This window comes from Pteropus medius, unplaced genomic scaffold, assembly GCF_902729225.1.
Source record: "Pteropus medius unplaced genomic scaffold, Ma_sr-lr_union100, whole genome shotgun sequence".
Classification (NCBI taxonomy): Eukaryota; Metazoa; Chordata; class Mammalia; order Chiroptera; family Pteropodidae; genus Pteropus; species Pteropus medius.
Window position 1 is genome coordinate 5,379,341 of NW_024342257.1, and position 7,997 is coordinate 5,387,337.

The following is a 7,997-nucleotide window of genomic DNA, read 5'->3' on the forward strand; positions in this document are numbered from 1 at the left end:
GGATTGCTTTGGCTATTCAGGGTCTTTTGTGCTTCTATACAAATCGGATTATTTTTTTTCATTCTATTTCTTTAAAAAATGCCATTGGCTCTACATGTCGCCATTAAAATGCTATTGACTATATTCCCTATGCTGTACTCTAAGTCCCCATGACTGTTTTGTAACTACTAGTTGGTACTTCATCTTTTAAACTTTTTCTCCCAGTCCTCCAACTTCCCTCCCCTTTGGCAGACACCAGATCATTCTCTGTATCTGTGAGTGTGTTTTTGTTTACTTTGTTCCTTTTGTTCCTTAGAGATCATATATAAGTGAAATTATGTAGTAATCAGGGGGATCACTTTATAAACCATATAAATGTCCTACCAATGTACCATATACCTGAAACTAATAAAAAAAAACTAATAAAAAAAGAAAAGAGTGCAAGAGAAATCAATATATTTTAATATAATAGAATACTAATTGATTCACTGATATAGTTTCCCATTCTACAATACAATTAAATTTTAAGAAACTACCATTTATTAAAATTTGGTATAATATCAAAAAAGAATATGTATATTATCTGAAAATGCTTTAAAATAATTTTTGTTTCACAACTTTAATTTACTTGAGGCCAGATTTTCTTTAAATATTTTAACCAAAACAATATCTAGCAGTAGATGGAATATAGATGAGGAATCCAGCTGTCTTCTACTAAGCCAGACATCAGTGATATTTGCAAAACTGTGTGTTTGTTCCACGTTTTTCATTAACTAGTCTTGTTTTGGAAAATATAACTTTCTTTACTAAAATATGTTATTTATGTTAGCATAAAATGGTGTAATTATTGTTATTTTAAAAAATAATAGACACTTATTTTTTAAATACTATTGGGATTTTAATGGGGATTGCATTAAATTTGTATAATGCTTTAGGTAATAAGGTCATTTTAACTATGTTGACTCTTCCAATTCAAGAACATAGATGGAATATCTTTCCATTTCTTTATGTCTTCTTCAATTTCTTTTAATAATGTCTTATAGTTTTCAGTGTATAGGTCCTTCACATGCTTTGTTAGATTTATTCCTGGATATTTTATTCTTTTTGTTGCAATGGAAAAAAGGAATTACTTTTTCCACTTCTTTTTCTGACAATTTATTATTAGACTTATAGGAACACCATGGATTTTTGAACATTGATTTCGTATCCTGAAACGTTTTTGTGTTTATTATTTCTAGTAGTGTTTCAGTGCAGCAGTTCACAACCTTTGTGGCAAGAGGGACCAGTACTCCTATGAGAATCTAATGCCTGATGATCTGAGGTGGAGCTGAGGCAATGATGCTAGTGCTGTGGAGTGCCTGAAAATACAGATGTTAGAGTATAAGAAAAGAGAAAAGATACAAGTAAACAGAGTCAGAAAAGAAAGAGGAGAAGTTATGTCAGTTACCATAGGATACAAAGTATTATACAAGAATACTATAAAAGATTACATGCGACCAATTCAATAACCTAAAAGTAATGGAAAAGTTCTTAGAAATAAGCAATCTTTTTATTTTATTTAAGAATGCTATGGATTTTTGTCCATTGATTTTGTATCCTGAAACTTTACTGTATTTGTTTATTGTTTCCAATAGTTTTGAGTGGGGTCTTTAGGTTTTCTACATAGAGAATCATATCATCTGCAGAAAGTCACAATTTGACTTCTTCATTCCATATTTTGATGGCTTTTATTTCTTTCTCATGCATGATTGCTTTAGCTAAGACTCCCAATACTATATTTAATAACAGCTTTGATAGTGCACAACTTTGTATTGTTCCTGATCTTAGAGGAAAGGTTTTGAGGTTTTCACCATTAAGTATGATGTTAGCTGAGGATTTGCAATATATGCCCTTTATTATGTTGAGATACTTTTCTTGTATACCCATTTTATTGTTTTAATTATAAATGGATGTTATAACTTGTCAAATGTTTTTTTCTGCATTTATTGATATGATCATATGATTTGTATCCTTTATTTTGTTAATGTAGTGTATCACATTAATCAGTTTGCATAAGTTAATCCATTCCTGTGCCCCTGAAATAAAGCCCACTTGATCATGGCATATAATCTCTTTGATGTGTTGTTGTATTCTATTTGCTAGTATTTTGTTTTAAATTTTTGCATCTGTATTCATAAGACACATTGATCTATATTTTTATTTTTTGTGCTGTCTTTACCAGGTATTGGTATCAGGGTAACGTTGACCTCATAAAATGAGTTAGGAAGTATTGCCTCTTCTTCAAATTTTTAGAAAAGTTTAAGTAGAACATGAATTAAATCTTCTTGAATGTTTGGTAGAATTCACAAGTGAAGCCATTTGGTCCTGGACTTTTACTTTTGGGGAGGTTTTTGATGATTGTTTCAATTTCCATACTGTTTACTGGTCTATTTAGATAATCCAGTTCTTCATGATTTAGTCTAGGAAGGTTGCATATTTCTAAGAACTTGTCCATTTCTTTGAGATTATCGAATTTAGTAGAGTATAATCTTTCACATTATTCTTGTATAATACTTTGTATTCAGTGGTATTTGTTGTAACTTATCTTTCTTTTTTCGAATTTGTGTCTTTTCTCTTTTTCTTAGTGAATCTAGCCTGGGTTTTGTCAATTTTATTAAACTGCTAAAAGAACCAGTTATTTGATGTATTAAGTTTCTCTATTATCTTTTTGTTCTCAATTTTATTTACTTATTCTTTAATTTCAATTTCCTTTCTTCTGCTGACTTTGAGCTTCATTTGTTCTTCTTTATCTAGTTTTCTAAGATGCAATGTTAGGTTGTTTTTTGGGGGGAGATTTTTCTTCTTTCTTCAGATAGGCCTGTAATCATATGAACTTTCTGCTTTTGCTATGTCCCCCAAATTTTGATATATTATACTTTCATTCTCATTTATTTCTATGTATCTCTTGATCCCTCCTTTTATTTCTTCTTTGACTCAGTCATTTCTTAGTGGCATGTTGTTTAATCTTCACATATTTGTTGTTTTCCTTGTTTGTTTGTTTGTTTCGGTTAATTTTCAGTTTCAAAGCATCCTGAGTGGAGAATATGCTTGGTATGATTTAATCTTCTGAAATTTGTTTAGATTAGTTTTGTATCATGATATATGGTTTATTGTATAGAATGTTCCATGTATACTAGAGAAAAATGTATAATCTGATATTTTGGGATGAAAGGCTCTGTAAATGTCAATTATATTCAATTGGTCTAATTAATGTGTCATTTAAAAATGATATTTCTTTATTGACTTTCTGTTTAGTTGATCTATCCATAGATGACGGTTGGGTATTTAGTTCCCCTACAATAATTGTATTTTTGTCAGTTTCTCCCTTTAGTTCTGTTAGCAGTTGCTTTACATATTTTGGTGCTCGCTTATTGAGATCATATATATTGATAAGTGTTATGTTTTCTTGATGTACGTTTCCTTTTATCATTAAATGTTTAAATGTCCATCATTTAAACAAAATGTCCAAATATTTAAATGTCCATTATTGTCTTTTCTTACCTTGAAGTCTATTTCATCTTGAAGGCAGCATATGGTAGGGTTTCAAATAAACTTTTCTTAATGGAATAAGTTGCAAAGTCACACTGCAAAGTCACATTGCAAATCATTCAAGGAGGAAAATGATTTCAGCCATTTCTGCAAATAATCTACAACTGTAGGCTACCAAGGGAAGATCAGAAATCTTATCCAGATGGCTTTCTGGGATAGAAACAGATGATCAACTCCCCTGTGTGTTTTAGCCTAAAACAAAAATTAATAATCTCTTAGTATCCATGAATCTTTCAATGAGACCATACTTTCTATTTAAGTAATCTTATCTGTAACTTTTTTATGTCATTTATGACTCTAGATCAATATTGTGAAATATCATAATAGAATGGCATAAGAATGGTGATTCTCAACACTGACTATTCCATTTTTACATTCATCTCTTTCTGTACACAGTTATTGAGAAGATGATTTTCCATGGGTCTCTCATGTTTCTGCAAGTCTTCTGCATAGAAGCACTATCACCTTTTGTTCTAGATCATATTTTCAAGTATATTTATATAGCAAATGGCTTTGGAAGATAAAAATACTGGCTCTTTCCAGAGCACAGAGGAGATCTGTTTACTCTCCAGTGTAAAAAATATAATGTCTTCTACTACGGCAAAGTTCAAGCAGGTTTGTTTAGAGCCCAGTGTAAAAGATTCTGATTCTCTGAGCTCAGTGTTCTTCATCTTTGAAACCAACCAAGTACATGTGCAGAATTCACCTCAGGCCACTCCATATTATCCTATCAAACTTGGAGGCAAGGGGAACAGATACAAACATAAAGATCACTTTACTGTGAACAACAAAGCCTTTTCTCTCTGACCCAGTAGTCTTTTGTTTTCTGTCAGTATCCATGAAAGGTAGCAAGTTAACTTAATATTTTTTTAATTTGCAAGTACAGTAAAATCCCAGAACCTTCATAGTTTTAAATATTTTGTAAATAATTTGCATAAATGAAATAATTATACATTTATTATTTGATTAATATGTGCACATAGCAGGTTGTTTACAGATATGGTGAATATAAAAAACATCATTACTTTTCTTTGAGTCTCTATAGTATAATCTATTATGGTTTGGCTACTTGAGGGAACAAATATCTTACATGAAATTGAAATGTTCTAGATTTTTTTGTATATAGTTTTACTTTCCAAAATAATGTGTACTTTTTTAAATCACAAAGTCACAGAAAAACAAAACTCCTTAAAAAATGTCATTTTCACTTCAGCAATACACATACTGAAGTTAATATGATAAAGAGAAGATTAACAAAATCTGTACTCAAAGATGACATGAAAATGTGTAAAATGTTTCATATTTGGGGGAAAAATAAGTAACAGGATGGAAGTGACTAATATAAAAGAAAACTAGAATGAAGAGAAAAAGAAAGGTAAAATGGCTAGGTTAAATATAAAACTAATATTAAGAAAGTAGATAGAAGCAAAATATATCAATAATCACTTTAAATGCAATTGATAATATAATTAAAAGACTAAAATTGCTAGAGTTGATTTAAAATATAGGTTCTTTAAGTGAGAATCAAGGAATACTTATTAAATATAAAGAAACAGTGGTTTGAAAATAAAATGATGGTGAAAACCATACCATGTAAGCAGTAATCAAAAGAAAAATTGGAATGGCTATAATGATATGCGATAAAAAGATTTTATGGTAAGACACATTACTGGAGAAATAAATGGGCATTGCATAATAATAAAAACTCAATCCAAAATTCCACTTGTGAGACATTCTGCAAATTCCTGACCAGAACTGTCAAGTTCATCAAAAACACGAAAAGTCTAAGAAACTGTCACAGCCAAAAGGAGTCTAAGGAGATATGATGACTAAATGTAAGGTGGAATCCTGGATGAGATGCTGTAACAGAAAGAGTACATTAGGGGAAAGCTATGGAAATATGAATAAAGTACAGTGTTTAATAATAATGTATCCATATAGGTTCATTAATTATAAGAAACATATCATTCTATTATAAGATTTAACAATAGGACCACCTGGATGTGGTGAACTCTCTGTACCATCATTGCAATTTCTTGGTTAACTTAAATTATTCTAAAGTAAAAATTTTATTGAAAAAAATGATACATAAAATAAATAACATATCCAACATTAAAAAAAATCCTAAAAATCGATAAAGTAAAAGCAGATAATTCAAAAAAAAATGAACAAAATATTTAAATATATTTCACAAATAGGATATCCAAAAAGGGGAAAAAAAACATACAAAAACTTGCCCTATTTCATTACTCCTTCAGGCTAAGTAAATCAAAATCACAATGTGGAAAATGTTTACTAAAACCGTACATACACATACTATGATGCAGTAATTCTACTCCTAGTTATATACCATCAGAAACGATGACATATATTTACTAAGATACATATGAAAATGTTCATAACAGCACTATTTGCAATACCCCAAATTGGAAACATCCCTTTGATTCTGATTTTCATAGCACCCAGTTTTGGCTAGAGAACCTGCCTGACTTATTTTGGTCCAGATACACTACTTCCTATTTACAATTTCTGTTTAACCCTGGATTTTCATTAAAGTGCCTCTGACCCCAGCCTAAGAACTTTCCCTTAACCCAAATTAATAGTTCTTTAAATGATAATCAGGGGACTCCTTTGGGCTAAATCAGAGGAGATAAGTAACTGCTGTAAGAAATAGATTCAGGAAATTTCTTCAACTTAAGTAGGAAACCAGCACTATGAATGATGTCAGAGTGAAGACTGAAAAAAAACCAAAAAACAAAAAACAAATCTTGTCTGTTTTAGAACCTTTGCACAAGGGTAGGAATGTAGGCCGATCATTTGCTTTTATACTTTCTTTAGGTACCATTTCCAAAAAAGCAACAACAATAATAAAAGTCTAATACTATTTAATAAAATATAACACAATGTGTTCATTGCATATATACTTGGCTATAATTCTCCCAAGTAATGCATCATGAATACAAATGAAACATTCTAATTTTTAATAAAGTGATAAATAGTAAATAGGACATTTATGGTCATGTCCTGTGTAACCTAACATGAGGAAAGAATGGAAAGAAGAAAAATTTCTTCACTGCCTACTACAGTGTCTGGCATAGAGTAGGTGATTAAGAAATATATGTTGAAAAAGGGAGACTGGAAGAAGCCTCTACCTTTTTGTAAAATAAAAGAAGAAGCAGTTATCTGGTAAAATAGTTCTTTTTGTATGAACAGACTGCTGAGAGCAGCTGATGGCTAGTCTCTTCAAAGCACTGTACATTCCTTTGGATAGATAAATATTTATAAAAAGGGATTCTGCTTATTCCCACTAAAGCATGGTTAAAAACAAACTCTTTCTTTTCAAGGTGTAACGATGTATAATTGTCAAAAAGTTCTGCAGTAACTACAATTTATAATTCATATTTAAATGTCAATGTTAAACCAGTGGAAGTCACTTCTTTTTTATTTTTTTCCGGCTTTATTGAAATGTAAGATAATTAGTTGCTTGTATTTACATTGTACAATTCATTGAGTTTTTTTTTTCAATTATAGTTGGTATATAATAATATACCAGTTTCAGTTGTACAGCATAGTGATCAGAGAGCCATATAACTCACAAGCGATCCCCCACTAAATCTAGTACACGTCTTCTCCCTTACATATTTATTATAATATTATTACCCATCTTCCCCATGCTACACTGTACATCTCAATGTTTATTCTGCAACTATCCATTTGTACCTCTTCATCCCTTTGCCTTTTTTTTTGTAGACCTCCCCAACCCTCCTCTCACCTAGTAGCCCTCAAAATGTTTTCTGTATCTGTGAATTTGTTTCCACTTTTGTAGCTGATGTTTATTTTGTTCTTTGGATTCTACATGTACACGAAATCATGTGATATTTGTCTTTCTCTATCGGACCCATTTCATTCAGTGCAATATCTTCTAGGTCTATCAAGGCAACATATTTTCTATCCCTTCCTTTTAGTCTGTGTGTGTCTTTTAATTTCAAGTGAGTCTCTCGTAGGCAGCATAGGTAGGGGTCTTGTTTTCTTATCCATTCAGACATTCTATCTTTTGGTTGGAGCACTTAATTCTTTTCCATTCAAAGTACTTGTTGATAGGAATGTAGTTATTGCCACTCTTTATTCATGTTTTTGATGCATGTTTTTTTTCTTTTCTTCTTAAAGAAATCCTTCCAACAATTCCTGTAATACTGGTTTGATGTTGATAAATTCCTTTAGCTTATTTTTTGTCTGGGAAGCTCTTTATCTGTCCTTCCACTCTAAATGATAGCTTTGCTGGATAAGATATTCTTGGTTGTAGATCACATTGAATATTTTGTGCCAAGCCCTTCTGTCCTGCATAGTTTATTTATTATTATTATTTATTTTTATCATGGTGACATTGGTTAACAAAATCCAATAAGTTTCAGGTGTACAATTCAACAGTA